The sequence below is a fragment of the Scyliorhinus canicula genome, chromosome 19 (genome assembly GCF_902713615.1).
Source record: "Scyliorhinus canicula chromosome 19, sScyCan1.1, whole genome shotgun sequence".
Lineage (NCBI taxonomy): Eukaryota > Metazoa > Chordata > Chondrichthyes > Carcharhiniformes > Scyliorhinidae > Scyliorhinus > Scyliorhinus canicula.
The window spans coordinates 37,838,285-37,860,967 of record NC_052164.1 but is presented as its reverse complement, the minus strand read 5'-3'; positions in this window follow the sequence as shown (position 1 = coordinate 37,860,967).

Below are 22,683 nucleotides of genomic sequence, written 5' to 3'. Positions count from 1 at the left end.
CAAAATTTGGCTGTTGCTCCTTCGAGTGTAATGTTTGACTCCAGTATATATATCATCTTTCCTCATGAGCAAATGAACTGAGAAACGTAACAGAAAACAGTATTTTCGAGGGAACAGTAAAGACAAAGCTAAAAGAGGTCTTTACCCTTTGGTTAAAGGCTGACTTGAAAGCTTGTGTTTAATGTTTCCTGACTGTAAAAGCAACTTCCCTCCTGGCATTGGTGGTTAAGTCAAGAGAAAAGACAGGTTTGAAGTAATCGGCACTTTAAAAAAATAACTTTGGAGCTTGAGAGAGGTTGCATCTTGAAGGTTATAGTAAAGACCTAGGAAGGCATACGAAAGCTCTCCAAATCCAATTCTCTTCCTGTACCTAATTGTGCACTAAGACAAACTTTCATTTGTTTCATAGATCATAGAATTTACAGTGCAGAAGGAGGCCATTCGGCCCATCGAGTCTGCACCGGCTTCTGGAAAGAGCACCCTACCCAAGGTTAATACCTCCACCCTATCCCCATAACCCAGTAACCCCACCCAACACTAAGGGACACTAAGGGCAATTTATCATGGCCAATCCACCTAACCTGCACATCTTTGGACTGTGGGAGGAAACCGGAGCACCTGGAGGAAACCCACGCACACACAGGGGGGATGTGCAGACTCCGCACAGACAGTGACCCAAGCCGGAATCGAACCTGGGACCCTGGAGCTGTGAAGCGATTGTGCTATCCACAATGCTACCGTGCTGCCCTTAGTTTCCATAGTGGGTAATTCCATGTGTTTGGAAGGATTTACAGGCTGATACATTCAGTCTGTTTGACTGTATTATGAACGCACCTTCCTTGGACATCAAGTCCTGGGGCCAAATTCAGACCTGGAGCTTCTGGCTCAGAGGCAGGGTCACTACCCACTGCATCACAAGACCTCGACGCATGAAAGCTCTGGGTGTTTCCAAACGTGAAAGTTGCAAAGAATATCTAGACAGCTGTAGTTCCCAAAAAGGGGACAGGAATGAAAGTCTATCATCTCAATAGTTCTCTCTGTGTCTGCGTGGGTTTCCTCCGGGTGGTCCGGTCTCCTCCCACAAGTCCCGAAAGACGTGGGGCTGGGTTCTCCGCAGTTCCACGGCGAAATTGCGTTCGGTGCGGAGTGGAGAAACCAATTTCACGCCGAATTTGGACCCAGCAATTCTCCGGGACCTGAGAATCGGCGTGATCACGGAGTACGTCGCGCGGCTGGGGGCCCAGTTTCTAAAAAAAAAAGGGCAGCACGGTAGCATTGTGGATAGCACAATCGCTTCACAGCTCCAGGGTCCCAGGTTCAATCCCGGCTTGGGTCACTGTCTGTGCGGAGTCTGCACATCCTTCCCGTGTGTGCGTGGGTTTCCTCTGGGTACTCCGGTTTCCTCCCACAGTCCAAAGATGTGCAGGTTAGGTGGATTGGACATGATAAATTGCCCTTAGAGTCCAAAATTGCCCTTAGTGTTGGGTGGGGTTACTGGGTTATGGGGATAGGGTGGAGTTGTTGACCTTGGGTAGGGTGCTCTTTCCAAGAGCCGGTGCAGACTCGATGGGCTGAATGGCCTCCTTCTGCACTGTAAATTCTATGATATCAAAATTCTATGATAGAGGCCAGCCCAGCGATCTTCTGTTCCCAACTGACCGAGTTTGCGACAGCGTGGAACAAACCACCTATTGTCGGTCGGGATGTTGGCATGCTGGCTGCGGACTCAGTCCACAGCCGCCCTGGTGGGGGGCAGGGGGATCGGACACGGGGGAGCGGGGAGGGTCTTATAGGCGGCCGGGGATTAGAACGGCACGGTCCGATGCTCGGATGCGTGGCCGATCGGCGGGGGGGGGGGGGTTCTAATTTTTCTGTCTGCCTACGCGGTCCGAGTCCGCCATGGAGCTCGGTGTGGCCGCTGGAGGCCACTGCCGTGCGCACGCGCGGACTCAACATCGGAACTGCGGGAGCCCATATCCACAGCTCAAGCTTTGTGAATTACTCGGGGTCCCTGCTAGCCCCCTGCAGGGCATTGAATTACCTGTACTTTTTTCCAGGAATCTCGAGAGTAAAACTCCAGCGTTTTGACACGGCATGGGGACAGTCCCATTTTGGGAGAATCCAGCCCAAGCTGTTAGGTGAAGTGGACATTCTGAATTCTCCCTCAGTATAACCGAACAGGTGCCGGAATGTGGCGACTAGGGGCTTTTCACAGTAACTTCACTGCGGTGTTATTGTAAGCCTAATTGTGACAATAATAAAGATTATTATTATACCGACCGAGCTGCCCCACGTTTAGAAACCCTGACAACCTGGACGTGATTTGATTGAAAGTCCAATATATTTACTGGATTTTCTGCCCTGTTTGAATTACTTTAACTTACCATAAAAGACTTGTGGAAAGTTATTACCCTGATTGCAGAGTAAATAAGCTAATGTGGGATATTTTTAAATGCACATCGGGCACACTGGATTCAAATGTCAATTGTGCAGGCTTTTCACATGAGGCCGCCTCCTAATTTGAGAATGATTGAAATGGCCCCTGACCTATCACGAGGTGTTGAAGAATATTCAATCATTACCAGTTGTTAGATTATGGAAGGGTTGCAGGACTATATTTGCTCTCTACCACTATCTACAGAGTCAAATCAATAGGTCCTTTGCTGACAACTCAGTTAACAAAAATGTTTGGCGTTTTAATAGGAGGGAACGGATTGCTACTTGAGTCTTTTCAGAGCCATATACAAACATAAAAAAATATGTATCTTACGAAGTTAACTATTGGTTTCCAATCCTTGTACCTGTGTCAACGGCCTATAAAAATATAAATATGAGCATTATTAATCGAACTATCCATAGTTCCTTTGGAATACCATTACTGCTGTACTCTTTTAATATGATTTCGGAATCTCCATGCCCTGAAAAATAAAGGAAACAATGGAGTGGAACGCTAGAACATGGGTACATCAGCTCGTCCTCATACATGTTCTGTTATTCAGCAAGATCATGTCTGACCTGCGACCTAACTTCAAAGACCTGACTTTTCCCCAAACTGACCTTTTGGTTAACAAAAGGAAATCTATCTCCATTTTAACTTTAACAATTGAACAAGCATTGATTGCTGTTTGCAAAAGAGAGTGACAAACACCTGCCATCCTTTGCGCATCGAATTTCACAATTCCTATTTCCTAATAACAGATCAGCTGCATATTGAGTATTTGTGTTTAACTGATAAAACGGTGACCTTTACCTCATTGTAAAAAAAATGATGGCCCAAGTACCAAGCTCGTGTCCAAAATCTGTGAATCTGCTCAAAGTCAGATTGACATCTAATTGCCAAAGTCCTTGTTGATCTGAGATGCACCAAAGTTGGTAGGTTTATAGATTTTATAAATTAATGAAGGACAAAGTGGACATAGTGTCCAATGAATTATGAAGTTAATTCTTCGCAGCCTGATGTAGATATCTGTGAACACTTTGATGAAGATTTTTAAAGAGATACTGAATTAGGTACACAAAGGCCAGGATTTTAATTGCTCAAGCCACTGCTGAAGTGCTTAAAATTACGTGAGAAGACATCAGGCATTGTAGCCCTGGCCCTAAGCCTACTGAGATATACGGCCAAGTTATAGGAGACACTGTAGCCTGATGGGAAAAATGGATAAGTAACAACGATATTAAAGAAATTATAGTGGTTTCTGGAAACAGCAGGGGTCTGCAGTGAAGAACAGGATGTGCAGTAAGGGAGTGAGTACAGGAGCTGATTGGACAATGGCTGTTGCTATGCCTTGGACAGACAGTGATTGAACGCAGGCCACAATGTGCCATGCTCCTGAGAAAAAATATAACCCCTGAATGAGTCACGATTCTTAGAGCATTGGTGACTAGAAGACATTGATTGATTGGAGCTATCCTGTGGGTATGTGACTGGAAGCATGGGATCAGCGCCAGTGAGATCGGCATAAAAAGGAGGGATGAGGAGATTTCATCAGTGAAACCTTGAGGAACAACATCGCAGAATGAAGAAGCCTCAAGCCTCCAGCTTGAAGAAGGGTTCTGATCCTTGCATGCGTCTGGCGAGTGCGATTGGGTAGTGACATTCCCCACAAATCCACTGCCAGAAGTTGGATAAGTATTAACAGTTCAACCAGTGCTTGTGAACTTGTAGTGATAGCAAAGGAAGGTAGAATAATTTATATGCTTTTGATAGAATGTACGATATAACCTCTATTCTAGTAGTGATAAGCATTAGGACTTCATATTGTGTCCAATAAAGAAGTGATTTGATTGAGGTCACCCAACGCTATCGTGCCCTTGTGCAATGTGTCTGTCAGCGAGCAAGGCTGCGGGTTGTAAGTAAAATATATGGATGTAAAATATTCCACAGCACTATTTTGGAGAATTACAGGGGAGTGCTCCCTGGTGGCCTGGCTAACACTCATCCCTCAACGAAGATCTGAAACAGATGATCTGGTCATTTATTTCATTGCTGCTGGTGGGAGTTTGCTGTGTGCAATTTGGCAGCCATATTTTCCTACATTACAACAGCGACTATACTTCCAAAGTACTTCATTTGCTGTGAAGCACGTTGGGATGTCTTGTGGTCTGATAGGATACCATAAGAAATCAAATAATTTAGGGGTGGCATGTAACGCAGTGGTTAGCACTGGGACTGCGGCGCTGAGGACCCGGGTTCAAATCCCGGCCATGGGTCACTGTGTGGTGTTTGCAAATTCTCCCCATGTCTGCAGGCGTTTCACCCCCACAACCCAAAGATGTACTGGTTAGGTGGATTGACCACGCTAAATTGTCCCTTACCTGGAAAAGAAAAATAATTGGCTACTGTAAATTTATTTAAAAAAAGAAAGCAAATAATTTTAATTTCATTTTAAAGTGCAGTTCCCCATGTTCCATTGGATGTGATCAACCAATTGTAACCTTGGGCAGGCATTTTCCCTGAGGTCTGAGAAATAGAGGTTGGCACTGTATATGGGTGCCAAAACTGTCCACCCATGGGAAAACAAGCACTCATTGTGATTTTCATGGGGGCTGTCCTTAATTTGATTGGAGAGGGCGCACCATCTAATTAAAGATGGCGGGTGCGATCTTAAATCTGGAGGGCCAATCACAGGCCTTCTTGTTGAAAGGTGCAGCAAACTGTAATGCAAGGTAAGTAAGAGAGAAGGCACTTTAAGATGGAGGTGCCCTCTCTGCAATAGTTTTTTACTTTAAATTAAATGGTCGTCCTGCAACCAGGCCATCACCATGGGGTGGGTGGAGGTTGGGGAAACACCTCTCCATAGGGCAGCTTGCGGCTGCCCCTGCACTCAAACATGGAGGATCTCTGGCATGTCTGTAGTGCTGGACACTTCTGTCTGCTACTGGGAGAACCATCTCCAGGCATGCAAAGTGACTCACACAACCTGAGAGGCACTGGGGGCTGACTGGAAAATGCCAGTTGGCGTCCTTTCATTGGCCTTATAATGAGCTACACACACAGTGCAGATGGCCAGGTCTGGCTTCTCTGACGCCCACTACCACAAAAATGGCCCTGAGGCCAGGGAACTTGCATGCCAACCAAACCTGGCCTCGCATGGTTTTAAAATCCAGCCACTCGTGGGAAGTGCATTGAGAGGATTATTGGCTGAAATATTAGGTTCTGCACATACATAGAAAATTCTCAAGAGGCTTGAGACTGGGATGCACACTTGGCTGAGGAATGGAGAACACAGAGGTACCACTTCCGGGTAATGAGCAGATCATTTAGGACTGAGACAAAGAGAAATTTCTTTGCTCAAATGGTTGTGAATTTTTGAAATTCTCTAAGCCAGGGGACTGGATTTTCTGTTTTAGAGACTAAGTCCTCACGCCGGTGTGAAAACAGTGGTCTTTCATGCCAGGAAAACTGCCGCAAAACGGCCGCCGATTCACCGTTTTGCTGAGGGCTAGCAGGGAAGCAGCATAGAGCTCGCAGCTCTAGCTGCCCATACTGTCCCGAGCATTTCCGGTTTCATGGCCGCGCATGCGTATGGCGGAGGCCTGCAGCGGCTGTGCCATGCTCCATGGTGGACTCAGCCCACGGACCCGGACCGCAAAAGTAGTGTCCGCTCACATTGCCCCCAGCCTCGACTGAAGCCCCCCTGCCCACGGATCAACCTTTCCCTGACTGTGGCAGCGCCGGACTGAGTCCGCAGCCGGCTCGCGACGTTCCCGAAAGGTGTGAGCACACGTAACCCACGCCGACGGGAACCTGGCCGGTCGGGATGGAGCATCGCAGGGCGGGCTTCAGGCAATGGCCTGAGGCCGTGGATACTTAGCCGCATACTCCTAGAGTACGGCGCTTTTCAGGGGGCGGAGAATCCAAAAACCGGCGCAGCTCCCGACATTGGCGTCAAAAACGGATTCTCTGCGCCTTCGCCGAACGCGATTTCACCGTCGGGGGGCAGAGAATCCAGCCCAGGCTATTTAAGGATAAAGTAGATGGATTTTTTGATGTTTTGATGAAGGGATTATGCGGGGAAAGCTGGGTTGAGGTTGACGATATTATCTAGCAGAGCAAGCTCGAGGGGGAGTACAGTCTCCTCCTGCTCCTATTTCTTACGTTCGTATTCTGGCCAGGAAATGACTCAGGAACCAATGTTTCTAAGTGGTAGAGCCAAGCGGTCTTAGCTCTGATGTAAGTCAAAAACTAAACTATTCTGAATAAACCACTCTGTACCCACTGATATAGTATCAAAGACATGATGGTCATCAATGTAAGATTGTAAGTTTAGCTGCCAAAGGAAAAATTAAATACAACCTACAAATCCATAGTTATTTTCTGGGACAAATTCCGTCTTCAGGCTATTTATATGATAGCCCAGATGGTTTTGGGATGCGAGAGAAGAAATGCTGGTTTAATTTTTTTGTTGCTTTTCGCTTCCTTTCTGGTGTGCACTTTGTGACATTGTTTGCCATTTTGAACATTGAAGGCAGGATTCTCCGATCACCCCAGCGCAAATTCCACCCCGCCGCCACGATGCTGGCTGCCGTATTCTCTGGCGCCGTTGTTCCGGTGGGGGCGGGGCTCACGCCACGCCAGTCGGGGGCCGTTGGCAGCGCCCTCCCCGGCGATTCACCAGGCCCCGATGGGCCAGGCGGCCATCCGTATTTGGCCAGTCCCGCCGGCGTGGGTTACTCATGGTCCCACATGGTGGGACCTGGCAGGTAAGTCGGCGTGGGCGGTCCTCGGAGGGCACGGGGGGATCTGGCCCCAGGGGGGCCCCCATGGTGGCCTGGCCCGCGATCGAGGCCCACCGATCTGCAGGCGGGCATGTTCCGTGGGGGTACTTCTTCCTTCCACACAGCCCCTGTAGGAGAAGAGAACCCCCTGCACCTGCACAGAAATGCAACGGCCGGTCTGCACATGCGTGGAATCACGCCGGCGGTTCTGCGCATGCGCAAACTCGTGCTGTCTCTTCAGCGCCGGCTGAAGCAGCGCCAACGACTCTAGAATCCGCCTATTCCCAGAGACAGGTGTGAATTCCTCACCTTGGGGGCCCGTTGACCCTGGAGTCGTTGGCGCCGGTTTTCCGCCGGCGTGGAGACTTAGTCCCTGGAAGGGAGAACCCTGGCCTGAATCTTCCATGTTACTTTATGTGAACGCTACTTTCAGAGGTGAATTTTCTGACAAAACTGTCTATTTCCTTCCTCTTAATTTCCCCCAATCATCAAAAGGACATAAGAAGCAGGAGTGATAATTCTGCCCATTAAACCTGCTCTGCCATTCAATGAGATCATGATTGATCTGGTTAAGGCCTCAATGCCATTTGCCTGTCCCCAGTGACTCGTCACACCATTGTCAATCAAAAATCTGTCTAACTCAGCCATGAACATACTCAATGACAATGCTACCTGTGGAGGAGAATTGCAAAGACTAACATCCCTCTGAGAGAAGAAATTCCTTCTCACTTCCATCTTAAATGGGAGACCCCTTGCCTGGATTTTCACTGAATTAGGCGGGTCTTGATTCTGTGATTCCCAGGATGTCTAATTTTCAGAAGTGCCTTTTAAGGATGCGTCCTTGCATCTGGCCCTCCAGACCTGGCTGGCTCCGTTGTGGAGGCAGGTGTTGCCCACTCCTCTGCAGTTTTCATGGAGTTGGGCCTGATTTTTAAAGAGTCGTGGTTCTCAGCCCTTAGAGGAGCCGTGAACCTGGATGTACATGAGGGGAACGTTCGAAAGTGAAGTTCAAAAGATCCCTGTCATACCCCATACACCAGGCTCTGTCCTTCCACTCAATCCCTATATCCCCTCATGGCCCCATGCCAAATTCTGGCATTTCCATGCCCATTAGCCCACTGTATATTTTCTCCTCTGCCATTCAATATCTTCATCTCAACTCCACATAATCCGTTGCTTGAGATATGAAAAAAATTGCTTATCTCAGCTTGAAATACCTTAGGTTAGAGAATTACATTGATTCAAAACCAATGAACACACAGTGTAAAGTAGTAGGCTTTAAAAAAAAGCTTTGAAGAAATCTAATTTATCAAAATATAAATTTCTCCTGTGAAAGAAAGAAATGTCTGGATGGCAAGCTAAAAAATGTGTAAATCAGGGGCGCCACGTGGCGCAGTGGCTAGCACTGGGACTACGGTGCTGAGGACCCAGGTTTGAATCCCGGCCCTGGGTCACTGTCCGTGTGGAGTTTGCACATTCTCCCCACGTTTGCATGGGTTCCACCCTCACAACCCAAAGATGTGCTGGTTAGGTGGTTTGGCCACGCTAAATTGCCCCTTAATTGGGAAAAAAGTAATTGGGTGCTCTGAAGCTATAAAAAAAAAGTGAAAATCATCCAAAACTTTGAAATTTCTTGAAAGTACTTGACCTGTGTACATAAACATTGTGGAATTAACTACAAAGATCAGAGAGCCTGAGCTATAAATCAAACAATGTTTCCTCTGGGGAGCAGGTGTTCTGTTATTCTAATAGATGCCTGCGCTCTCAGCCAAGCGGATGTAATGAAACTTAAGCATACATAATGTGCGAAGAGCAAGAGACATACTAAAAATGGTATTCTCAAGGTCCTGAGACCCGAGGGTAACCGAGAGAAGCTCACGGATGGTAGAGAGAGTTCAGAGGATGATGAATGGCAGGTTGAGGGCTGTTGGGGGGTGGAAGGGCATGTGCTGGTTGGGAGCCTTGAGTGTCCCTGGCTGCTTGTCATGGCGGAAAAGAAGGTGGGTGGAACTTATCTGCTGTCAAGACAAACGTGGCTCGAGGATGATGGAGGAAAACTCAGCAGAGATAGGAGGGTACTGCATGGTGATGGCGTCCAATTGCAATGTCAATACTTCAGTCTCCCTGCACACAGAATCAACACCCTGAATCAACAAGAAGAGATGTTGGAATTGATCCTCCAGGATGGGATTAATCATGGTGAGGTGGGCGAAGGCCAGAGCTTGCCTGACGCTGTGTATAAGGTTTCCTGCTGGGCAGAAATGTTCAGGACAGGAAGGGGAGTCGCAATGAATACGCTGACCAGATTGTTCCCTGCAATTTGTAACCTTAGGCAGACATGATGATGGGGCAACTCAACCCAGCACTTCTGATAATTCTGTTGTAGCTGTGAAGGAACAGGCTGGGGATACCCCAGAGCCAGGCAGAGCAGCTGCCAGCTCATAAACAGGGAAAGGCAGCAGAGGGTCAAGCAGAAGAAGACGTGGGCAACCAGGGGCCTGTGTAACGGAAAACATTGGCACGCAATTGTACAGACAGCAGGTGCTGCAGATTCATGCAGATATCTGACAGGCAATGCCGGAGGTGGTTCAGGATATCTTGGGATGTGGCAATTTACATATGCCAGCTGCTCCATGAAGACCTGTGTCTGCGAGGACTGTGAGGGAATGCAATGCCAGTGGCGTTAAACGCGATGACGACATTGAACTTGTTCGCCAGGACTCCACTGGGATGTGTACAGAATATTCCAGCCTGGCACACACACATACAACCAGGAGGTGACAGATGACCTCTTCAGAAGAGCAAATTAATTTGTCAAATTCACTACTGACCCCAAGAGCCCTGCAGCTGGAGCAGGGGGCTTTCCTGCAATCGCTGGGTTCCCACAAGCGCATGGGACAGTTGACTGCAGACATGTGGCACCGAGGGTTCCCTGGGATCAGCCCGCTCCATTCATTAACAGAAAGGGGGTCACTCTATGAATGTGCAGCTGGAATGTGATCACAGAATGTGAGCACAGGTGTGTGTGCACTTCGCAGGGAGCTCTCTCAATGCCTAGACCCTGAACAACTCTCAGATTTCACAAGCCTCTGCCTCAGTGACTGCAGGACTGGCTCACTGGTAACAGGGGATTTCCCACAGAGGGCTTGGCTGATTACAGCAGTGCAAAAACTATTGCTGAGGATAGGCAGAAAGCTACTCATTCCTCAACAAGGGAGGCAGTACATAGTGGTAGGCTAGCAATCCAGAGACTCGGGGTAATGTACTGGGGACCCAGGTTCAAATCCCGTCATGACTGATGATGACATTTCAATCTATGAAAAAAATCTAGCGTTAAAAGTCCATGAAGCCATTGTGGATTGTTGTAAAACCCCACCTGGCTCACTAATTTCCTTTTGGGAAGGATACCTGCCGTCCTCCTACATGTGACCTACATGTGACTCCAGATCCATGGCAATGTGGCTGAATCCAGAGGCTGGACAAATATCGGGCATCAGCATGGGCCTGGTCTCCCACCGTCCTCTCACGTCCTGCCAGGGACTCTCACACCCTCTATCGGTTGTAGGCATGAGTCTGCAATGTGCTCACTAGATTGTGACCCTGAGCCTCATCTAGTGCATGCACCCACCGAGGTACATCTGTCTGCGCTGGTGGAGTATGCAGGGAAATGATGCGACGGTGCATCCTCTTGAGGATTCGCCATTATCATCCTCAGATGTGGAGCTAGAGGTGGAGCAGGGCGCAGGCTGTGTCCCCTTTTTTAGATTTTGACCAGCTGTGAGTGCCTGCAGTTGGGAACAAAAAGAATGAGCTAATGGTTATGTACAATCCCCTTTTCTCGACAATGTTTTGGGTGTTACTCCTGTGAATAGCAGACAGGAGGCATCTTCAGGAGATGGCTGAGAGACTCAGGTCTGTCTGGCCATGCAGGCTCAGTCCTGGCCCTCCCTGGAATGATCCACTGCCTCTTCCTGAAATGGAGTCATAATTTTCATATCAGGGACACTTCTCTTTGATCGCTTCCAGCCATTATGAGCATTTTTTGCCTGCAGACAGAAGGAACGATTGAGTGTCATCCCAATGGGTGCATGACCACTTTATGAGCATAAATGCTCTTGACAGCTCCTGAGCCCTTCCCAGTAAGGGTTTGACACCCACACTGTCCTGAAAGTGGAACATCAAGTGGCTCCCATACACGTGAACATGTCCCATCTGTTCCTGAGGCCTGCAACCCAAACTCCTCCCTGACATCCCTCAGCAGTCGCACACTTCCACTGTTTGATGTTGACATTGCAGTGTCTACATGATACCACTTACCCTGGTGGAACACAGCAGATCGTTCATCCTTTTCCTACTCTGCACCCAGGTTTACGAGTGGGGCACCATGGTTTCTACCCGAGCTACAACCTTGAGGGCACTTTGGTCAGATGATAGGCCTCCTGCAGCCATCGCTGGGAGATAGGACCTCCCGAATTTTCCAGATGGCCTGGAGGAGAACCTACAGGAAGGCATTGTTGAACCGTGAGGCCACTCATTATTTACTGTGACATGGTGGCAGCGGGAGTAATTTTTCAACAGGGATGAAAAAGTTTCAAAGCCTCCAGAATGACAATGTGACTGATGCTTCTGGTTTTCAGGGAATGAATGCCTGTCTGAGTGCCTTTTCAAAATGGCGCCTGGACATTCAACTCCCTGCCTGGCCACACAATTCACCATGCTTCTCTCACATGCATGGCTAATTGGCTGGCTGTCGCGTAATCAAACCCAAATCCTCAGCGCTGTGAGGCAATCGTGCCAACCACTGCTCCACCATGCCACCCTGGGTTCCCTGCTCCTTAGATGGTCCACATATTTCCTTGCGATTTTCTCTTTAGCCTTGACATTGTACAAAACAAAGCCAGTCTTTTCCCTCGGATCCAAGGAGCTCCATCTCCAAAGTTATGTACATTGACTGTGTCTCCTGTCTTGATGGTCCTGACAGGCCTTCAGGTATTAAAGTTTTTTGGGGCTTCTTGTCTTGACTCCACTTTTCCCCCTAGATTGGGAAACAATAAGCTGAATCTGGTCCAGTGACGCTGGCCCATTAGCAGCTCCACCTGTTGTAGTGTGTGGCATGGTCCTGTAATCTGTAATCAAAGAGGAACTGGGCCAATTTGGCATCTGGAAAACCCACCATCTGCTTCCTCGTGCCTTTTTAAAATGTTTTGACACCATCAGTTCAGCCAGGCTGTCGGAGGATGAATGGTATGGGACCATTTGGATATGTTTAATCGCGTTGTACTTCACAAATGCCTCAAATTTTCCGTTGTTAAAGGGGGTCCCGTAATCTGGCAAGAGGACTTCTGGTATCCCATCAACGCAAAATGATTGCCGGCGTTTCTTTATGGTGCTAGATGGGATCTTCTGGTTCTCCTGACACAAAGGGCATTGTTTCACCAAGCTCACAATGTTGGTGTTAAGCCTGGGCCCCCAAATGTTGCTCCTTCGCGCATCTCCATCTTGGAGACCCCTGGTTGACCATTGTGTAGCTCAGTCATGATTGGGTGCTGATCTGGATGGGGCATCCACCTGGGCTCTTGGTGTTTGGATAGGAAAGGCTTCATATCCTGTGTGGGGTGCCCTCGGATTCCGCCACTTAGGATCATGTGGTGCAGTTTTGCCAGCGTGGGGTCCTTCTGGGTCCACATCTGGACTTGTTTTGTGGATACAGGCATGGCATCCAGGATATTTAGTGTCATTGTGACTTCTTCCATTACTGGCAGAGGGGCCAAGCTTGTTGCCAGCGGTAGGCAACTCAGGGCATCAGCGTTGACGGTGTGCATGCCAGGGCTCGAAGGAGTACTTATAGACTGCCAACAATAGTTCCAAACATAATGTAATCTGCAACTAGAACTGGGAGGCCTCACCCACCATGTTCTGGGAGGCACTGAAGGTGATGATCAGGGGTGAAATAATAGTTGAAGGACATGAAAGAAAGGGCAGCCAAGTAGCGGCTGATAGATTCCATACTGGAGGTGGATCGGCGGTACTCCACGCTCGAACCGTGGAACTCCTGGTGGAGAGGAAAAATCTGCAGATGGAATTTGGTCAGCTCTCCACAAGGAAGACAGTCCACCAGCTCCACCAGGCAAGGGGGGCCCTCTATGAGCATGGAGGCAAGGCCAGCTGCATTTCTGGCTGTGGTAGTCACCACTAGTGGCATATTATATGTATTACGGCACTGCCCATATATTAAGGGTACAACGGTAAATCCCTGCCTGCTGGCTCCGGCGGTCCACATGCCAGCGGTGTGTGCTCTCCAATGCTGCAGCCATTCTGGTTCCAGCTACAGGAGGCCCAACTTCTTGCTCAATAAAGTCTCAATTGTTCCACCATTCTCGTCTTGCGGTAATTGACGGTGCATCACTGGCACATGAGCTAAGAAAGCAAGCAGCCTCAAAATAGAGAGCGTAAGTTCGAGACAGAAAAGGTGGCAGACTCAAACGAGATAAATGAGGCCTTTGCAAACCTTTACACCTCCGAACCCCCGGTTGGGGACTCGGTGATTGGACAGTTTCTCGACAGGCTGGATGTGCAGGTGGTGGGGGAAGACAGGAAACAAGGGCTGCAAGCATCACTAGAACTGTGCAAAATCGTGGAACTCATTAATCCTATGCAGTCAGAGACAGCGCCGGGACTGGGCGGGTTCCCGGCAGACTTTTACAAATAATTTGCAGCAGCGCTACCCCACACTTGCAGGAGATGTTCAATGACTCACTGTCAAAGCGGATCCTGCCGCCCATGCTGGCCCAGGCCCCAATCTCAATGACCCCCAAAAAGGACAAAGACCTGGTAGTGTGTGGATCATACAGACTCATCTCTCTCTTAAACACTGATGCAAATTTCTTAGCAAAGTTCACAAACCGCTTTGCAGACCTGTTTGCAACCAGCAGCAAACTAGGGCTGGCGTGGGAGCAGATAGGAGGGGAGGGGGCTAGAGGGATAGGAAGGGGGAGGGTAGAAAGGGGGCAGCAGGGTGCAGCGTCTGGATGAAAGGGAGCTCATGTAGAGCAGAAAAGAAACAGGGAGGAAGGCCATTCACAGGAGGGGACACGGATCCCTCCCATACCTGTCAAACCGGGAAGGCGGACCATCCTAACCTCACTCAAGAACTCAAGGGAGAATAGGACTTCCTCCATCATAGAAAGTTGAATGTCAATCTCAACAATATAAAGAGTTCTGGCAGTAATTGTAAATGCATATGTAAAGTTGTGTATAATTCTTATTGCTAAACGTAATAAGCACACTGTTAAAAAAATATATTATCCACACAAATGTAAATAATGTAAAGAAATGATCATACTGGGACTACTGTCACAGATGGGGTGGCACATTGTGAAACTTGTGCTAGTGTTATTATTGTTTTGGTTATGATTGTTGTTTTTATATTGTTCTGCAAATTTTTCATGCAAAGTTTCCAATAAAAATGTTTTTAAAAAATGTTTTAACCCTCAAAAGATAAAGCCACTACCGTGATGTACAACACTAATGTCCCAGCCCGGGAATATCGGAACTCCCGGTCTGGGTCTCGGAGCAGATTTAAAGGGCTAACTAACAAGTCCCAGCTGGGTGGGCCTCTGCTCGTTCCCGTGGGAACTCGTACTCTATGAGCCCCAAGGGGAAATCGATTAGTGTGCCCTCGTGGTCCATGTGGATTATCACAGCTGGTTTGGTAAGAAATCAGCTTTTTAGTGAAATGTATAACATGAGAAATATGTGCTTGTTCAGTATACACCTGAAACAAAAGAAGCCGCAAAGGTTAGTTTGACTTGCCCGCTGCACCAACTAATTGTTCAGCTTCTCATCCAGCCCCACGATCGCACACTTGACTGAGTTGCTCAGCCCTTGACATACCCACTTTGGGAAGCTTCTCAATTCTGAACAAGATAGGGAGGAGTGAACTGAGATCAGTAGACATGTTCATTCCGTGCACATGTTTGTATAAAGCTTGTCAGATGCCATAACTGAAACATCCGGCCAGATACAGTATTTCACAGTTATGGGATTTGACAAGCCTTATGCAAACACAAGCTCAGATGGTGAGAGGCCAAGCAGCAAACAGTGTAAATGTTACATTTACCACTTCGAGAATCAGAAAAACCGGCACGCACCATTGGCCATTAATGAAAAAGGAAGCTTGGGTAGGTAGAATTCCTAAATCTTCCTAAAATTGCTATTTTTGGTTTTACAATTTCTTCAAGGATGCCTACACTAAATTTATATTTGGAACTGGAAGGGTACATTTGTTGGAATGCAATCCCACACTGGTCTGGTTTCAATCATTCTTTTTCCAGCAGCTATTTTTTCTCTCTCTTCCTGTTTCTCGTGTGTGTGTGTGTGTGTGTGTGTGTTTGTGCATGTTTGTGCATGTGTGTGTGTTTGTGGTATGGGTGTGCGTATGTGTCTGGTTTGTGTGCATGTGTGTTTGTGTGTATGTGTGTGTGTGCGTGTGCATCTGTGTGTGTGTGTTGTGTGTGTGCATGTGCGTGTGTGCATGTGTGTATTTGTGTGTGTGTGCTTGTGTGTGTGTGTGTGTGTTTGTGTCTGCATCTGACACTGGGTCCAGTTCCAGCAATCCTCTGGCCCCCACCAACCATGTCATTCCTTACTTGTGAAACCCAATAGCGGACCACACAAAAATTGGGTGTATCACAGCCAAATCCAGTCGCAATTTCTTCGGTAGGGAGATGGAGGGGCGTGGGGGTCTTTTTTTTGGGAGCATTGAACATATGAGTAGTAAGAAGCCTTGGCACCCCTTGGCTCTTATGTGCCATTCAGTTAGATCATGGATGTTCTGACCAGTGTATGTGCATTTCACTGCCTGAACATCATGAGGAGGAGCATTGACTGATTTGGCTGATCGTGCTGGTGAGCCACAGTCTTGAACCCCTGCGGTCCATGTGGTGTAAGTACACCCACCATGCTATTAGAAAGTTGTAGGTTTTTGACCCAGAACAGTGAAGGAACGGCGATATACTTCCAAGTCAGGTTGATGTGCAGCTTGGAGGGGGATTTGCAGGTTGTCACGTTCTCATAAACCTCTCCTTCAAAATGGTAGACATTGCTGGTTTGGAAGGTGCTGTCGAAGGAGCCTCGGTGAATTGCTGCAGTGCTTCTTCTAAACTCCTCCCACACTGTGATGCACTAAGCAGACTTTCATCTGTTTCCATAGCTTTTAATTCCCAGAACAGTCTGTCACTTGGGGCTTAGAGCTCGAGTGGAGCCACTTGAGTGGATGTTGAATGTGGTGGGTGGGTTGTCAATCAAGCGGGCTACTTTCTACTGGATGGTGTTGAACTTCTTGAGTGTGGTTGGAGCTGCACTCATTCAAGCAAGTAAAGAGTATCCCATTGCAATCCTGACTTGTGGCTTGTAGATGGTGGACAGGTCAGGAGTCAAACACAGAAAAGTGGTGATTGCTTTTAAAGTAATGTACAACTTGCCCACGCCAATCAAAAATTAAGAAGCCTCAAATTACACTGGTGAGACAATGTGATCTGAGCACATTTGCAGTAATTATTTTCCTCCCAGCAGAAGGAAAGTTCAATCAATTAGAGACTATCCTCTGGTTCAGGGTTAGTCAGAATATATCATTCTAAAGGATAGGGTTGTCATGCCCTGCAATCCATAAGACATTGTTCTACTTCTGTCATGGAGCTGTGTCTGACTGTTGTGTATCTATAAGGGCACAAGGTTAGATGGCGTGAATAGACACAGTGTGAGGGAAATTGCAGGCTAATTGGTCATCGTAGATCCTGAGTTTAAGCATCGGCTATGTTTCCTCACTGCATATATGTCTCTGTGGAATGGCCACAAATGCAAAATAAATTATAGTTAATAATGGGCCGGATATTGCAGAATTGGGGCATCCTATTAGTTGGATCTTTTACGGAACTCTTAGCTGGAAAATATTTTGTGCCATATTTTGTACCTAGACCACACGGACTTCAGCGGTTCAAGAGGCAGCTCACGACCACCTTCTCAAGGGTGATTAGGGATGGCAACAAATGCTGGCAGAGCCAGCAAGCCCTCATCCCGTAAACAAATGAATGAAAAGAAATTGCTGGAAATGTGAGTTGCTCACAGTGCAGTGAGTGCAGCGGGTATTTCGGACCTTCGATAGCAATGGAACAAACAGTGTACTTCCTTAATCAAAGAGAATTAAGGATTGAGAAAGAAAGAGAGGAACACTGGAGAGGACCATGGAAACATGATGCACATAAGTGGGGTTTCTGTTGGCATCACAGCACCAGCATGGAAGAACGTGCAAGTTCATCACTGTTATGTATTCTTGCCAGTTAGGGTGTTTGGCAAATTGGAATGTGCTCAGTAATCTCAGACTGTCGCTCAGGAACATTAAGTGTTATGTTAGAGTCAACTGAAGCACTAAAAAATAGATTGGGAGAGAAAAAGGAAGAAAGGTTTGGATTGAGGGAGAGAGGGAGAGAGAGAGGGGGGATCCAGAAAGAGGAAGTAGGATACATTTAAAAAAAAATAAACATTTTATATTTTTTTAAGTCCATGGTAACAAATTTACTTGAAGCAGGGATGAACTTGAACAGTTTAAATTGTTCCTATTCTGGGATGAAGAGGTTGATTGGCTTTGCCCTAACAATGATCACATTATTGATGTATGTTTGTTATTGAAAAGGGGGGAGGCAGTGGCATAGTGGTATTGACACTGGACTAGTAACCCAGAGGCTAAAGGTGATGTTCTGGGGACCAGGGTTCAAATCCCACCGCAGCAGATGGTGACATTTGAATCCAATAAAAGATGGAGTTAAAAGTCTAATGATGGCCACCAATTGTCGATTGTCATTAAAAACCCATCTGGTTCACTAATGCCCTTTAGGGAAGGCAAGCTGCCATCCTTGTCTGGTCTGCATGTGACTCCAGTCCCACAGCAAAGTAGTTGACTCTCAAATGCCTCCTTAAAGGCAATTCGGAATGGGCCCAGCCATTGGCATCACATCCCATGAATTTAAAAAAAAGTACCCTCTTAATTATGAAATAACTTTCTGCAGAGAGGTTCAAGAACAGTAATGCTAAAATCCAGTAAGTTCTCAAAATAAAAGTGAAGCGAAAGATGGAGGGTTGTAAATTAGTCAAATAATTCTGGAGGTTTGCAATTCATTGAGTATCTCTTAATCCCCTGATTTTGCTGCCTAATATTTATTTTCAGGAATATGGTGTGCATCAAGAACTTGTTATTTTACCAACAAGAATTGGACCAAACTCTCTCTCCTATTTTTAATATAATTTTAAAACTTTGAAGTGCAACACACTCCAAACTTTTAATGTATTCTGTGGGTCTCTTGTGACATTACATATGCAACTCTGATGTTTTATAAGCAAAAGTAGAACACTGTGGATGCTGGAAACATGAAATACAAAACACAAATTGCTGGAAATGCTCAGCAGGATCTGGCAGCATCTTTGGAAATAGAAAGGGAGGCAGAGCCATCAACATCTCCATTTGAGAGAGTGATGGTGAGCTGCCTTCTTGAACCACTGCAATCCATGAAATGCAGCTCTACCCACAGTGCTGTTCGAGAGGGAGTTTCAGGATTTTGACCCAGCGACAGTGACGTGAGTGAGGTTTTACCCTCAGAGTGGTTTCTCCTATTTTAAATAATGTCCAGCATCAAGCTTTTGGAGAATTTAAAACAAAGAGGATTATATATTAACACGCGGGCAGGTTGTTTCCACTGGCGGGTGACAGCAGAACTAGGGGGCATAGCCTCAAAATAAGGGGAAGTAGATTTAGGACTGAGTTTAGGAGGAACTTCTTCACCCAAAGGGTTGTGAATCTATGGAATTCCTTGCCCAGTGAAGCAGTTGAGGCTCCTTCATTACATGTTTTTAAGGTAAAGATAGATAGTTTTTTGAAGAATAAAGGGATTAAGGGTTATGGTGTTCGGGCCGGAAAGTGGAGCTGAGTCCACAAAAGATCAGCCATGATCTAATTGAATGGCGGAGCAGGCTCGAGGGGCCAGATGGCCTACTCCTGCTCCTAGTTCTTATGTTCTTATGTTCTTATGTTCTTATTTGTCCCAGAGGTTAAAAGATGATGACTCACACATATTGGGTAGGATTTTCCAGCCTTTTTTGTCAGCGGGATCCTTCGGTCCCGCCTATGGTGACACCCTGCCATGGGTTCCCCAGAGACGGAGGGTGCGAACAACAGGAAACACCATTGACAGTGCCGGGACCAGAAGGCCGCCACCACTGCAAAACATGTCAGGGGGTGGCAGGGGTGGAGAATCCCGCCCATTAGCATACACACAAAGAAAGGTATAATACAGTAACTGCCTACTATTATTTCAGTCTCTTTCGTAGCAGGCCTGTAGTTTCTTAGCTCAATTGATGCTTTAGCTGGAGGGCTGGTCTCATAAAGCAGAGAATTCTCAGTAAACTGTGTGGCTTCTTATAGTTGACTTTCTAGGTGGTCAGCTGTGAGGTGAACATGAAGTTGGAACAGGTTGAGGGAGATGCCATTCCTCCATTTCCAGGGTATAGCTGTTTTACCTTGGCTACATGATATCCTGCAGCTGATTTATGGCTTTATGTTGATGGCTGTGATCTAATTGTCGTGTTAGCCATGTGAATAAATTCCGTAATAACCTCTGAGCCTTGCGAGTGGCCAAAAATGGGGTTTGAACCAACAAGATCTTAGTTTGAGATCTCCCACTCCCCTCTCTGATTATGCAACACTTCCTTCATTCTACAAGAATCTGGGCATGAACCAGATACACATACTGTGAAATTAATTAACATATTAATCAAGGGCTACCCTCACATTGTTCCTTCCATCAACCTCCGGTGGTGTGATGTCATTCAAAAATGAAAACCAGTTGTGATGAGTATGCCAGGGGCCAGGGACTGAGGGACAAGGCTGGTCATTGCCCCCTGGCACTACCAGTGAACATTGCCAGGTGGACCTGTCAGTGGGCACTGCCAGTGGGCAATTACGCACTGTAACCAATCGCTGTTTGTCGATGTACCATTTGTCAATGTACTTTGTCGATTATTCTTTTTTGTCTACTACGTACGTACTGTGTACGTTCCCTTGGCTGCAGAAAAATACTTTTCACTGTACTTCGGTACATGTGACACAAAATCAAATCAAATCATGGGGGTAACCTACTTCCACGGGGGGTTTGGGTTACCATTCTGTATCGGTGTGGGGCTCCCCTTATCAATGGGTAAGAGCTTGTCTCTTCTTGTGTTTGGGAGTTGGGGGATGATACCCTTATCTCCCAGGGCCCTGACATCCATGGAGATTGCATGTCCATGGGAGGGAGACGGGCAGGCATGTCTGTGGTGGGGGGCATATCCGTGAGAGGGGTTCCCAAAATCTGAAGGGGGGCTCCTGATTATCGTTGGGTTTGGGGGGAGTGGGACACAAATTATACTTTGAGGTCAGGGTGCCTTCAAAAATGGCACCATGATCTCAGATTCCCGACATTGTCTGCGTTTTTAGGCCCCACCCCTCCAGCTGGCTATGTGACCCTTGCCAGCTCTCTGAAATTGCTGCTAAATCAGGCGGGAAATGGTGGCTGTGAAGCCAATGTGTTTTTCACAGCTTTTTTCCCCCTGATCCAACAATCTGTGCAACTTTGGGAAGTTTGCACCCGGTATCTCTCAAGGTTTTTCTAATGTTCCTGATCTGAACAGCTACTGCTATTAATATTTTAAAAGGACAGGTAACAAACATGGCGGTCTGAGTCATGTGACCAACCACACATCCAAAGTCCTTCTTCCAAAAAAGGTAATTGGTTGGGTTTTCTCACCACCAGAGCTTGGAGACAACCAGAGTTTTCTTTTTTCTAATTCCATGACCCCATTCAATTTAAATGACCGCTTTGAATGACTTCCTCTGGAGAAGCCATTTTCCAGCCCCACCTTGGTGTGACCCACTGCAGGGGGAATGCAGCGGGCCAGACAAAGGCCCGTCGATTGTTGGCGGGACTGGAAGATCCAGCTGGCGGACAGGCCGGAAAGCCCTGGTCATTGGGTCAATAACAGTCTGGATGGTTTATTTATCCTTTGGAGACAGGCAAGTCATTTTAGCCACAAAATAAATTAGGTAATCCATGGGCAGCCATCTTGTTGCAACCTTCTTGTGTTTAATTCTTTTTAAATTTGGCTTTAGATTTTTTTTACTATATTCATGCCTGTACTGGGCAGGACAGTTGTTACTCCAGTTTTTGCTTTACTGCCCGAAAGAGGGTAATTTTTGTCTGATCAGTCTATTGGGAATCTGACTGGATTCATATGATCCAGTAGAATTCTAGCAGAAGGATGACATTGAGTCTGTTCTGTCTGCGCTGGGCCCTTTAAAGAAGCAATTCCTCCAGCCCTCTCTCCTGCCTTTTCCCTATAGCCCTTCAAATGTTTCCATTGTAGATAATGATCCAATTGCTCTTTTTGCCAATTACCCTAAATCTGTGTCCTCTGGTTCTCGACCTTTCCACCAGTGGCAACAGTTTCCCCCTATCCACTCAGTCCAGATCCCACATGATTTTGAACACCTCTATCAGATCTCCTCTCAACCTTCTCTCCTCCAAGGAAAAGAGTCTCAGCTTCTCCGATCTTTCCATGTCGCCAAGTTACGTTCCTCTTCCCTGAAACCATTCCCGTCAATTGGGCACATTGTTTTTTTCACACCTGCCTGCTTTTGCTCTCCATTGAAGTTGGTGGTGAGTAAGGTTGGACATACTGGAAAACTGGCATTTTACGTGATCGTTTAACTTTTTGCCTCTAACCAATTAGGTTAACATGAACCCCGCCCCGGCGTGTCCTTAAGGAATTTCCCATGGCATTTCCTAAAATGGGCTGCAGGTTTTTTTCCCCCCCTGTTTTGTGACTTCTCCTGGAATACTCTCACTGGAGTGGACGGTGAATCAAGCTGCATCGTCGAATGGATAAGGTGTATATTAATGGGCCTCAAGGTCTTTGTGCATATAATAACATTTGGCATCCATTCCACCCAACAAAGGGAGTTGGATAGGGGAAACCTACAGATTTTGAGCGTCTGCTCCTATTTGTACCTCTGCACTCGCTGAGAAACAAAGATTGGTTGTCCCTATGAATGAACTGAATGAGACTGTCCATGAAACGGAAAACCACAGACCTAAAATGGCAATTATGTTGATGGTGCTTGATACCTAGGTTCCTGTCTGAGAGTCGGGAGACTTCCTTCCAGAAACCTAATGAGATACACTTACAATTAGTAACATGAATCAGAACGCTTGTGTCATTTTCTATGAAATGAAGCTACTTGGGTCTCTACTTTGGCTGTCTTGAGGTCACTATCAATTTATAATAATAATTACTTTAATGATTATCGACTGATTAATAATCATGTTGTCCCCATTTCATAAGAGGGCCCAGTAATTACTCTGAAATGTGAATAATGAC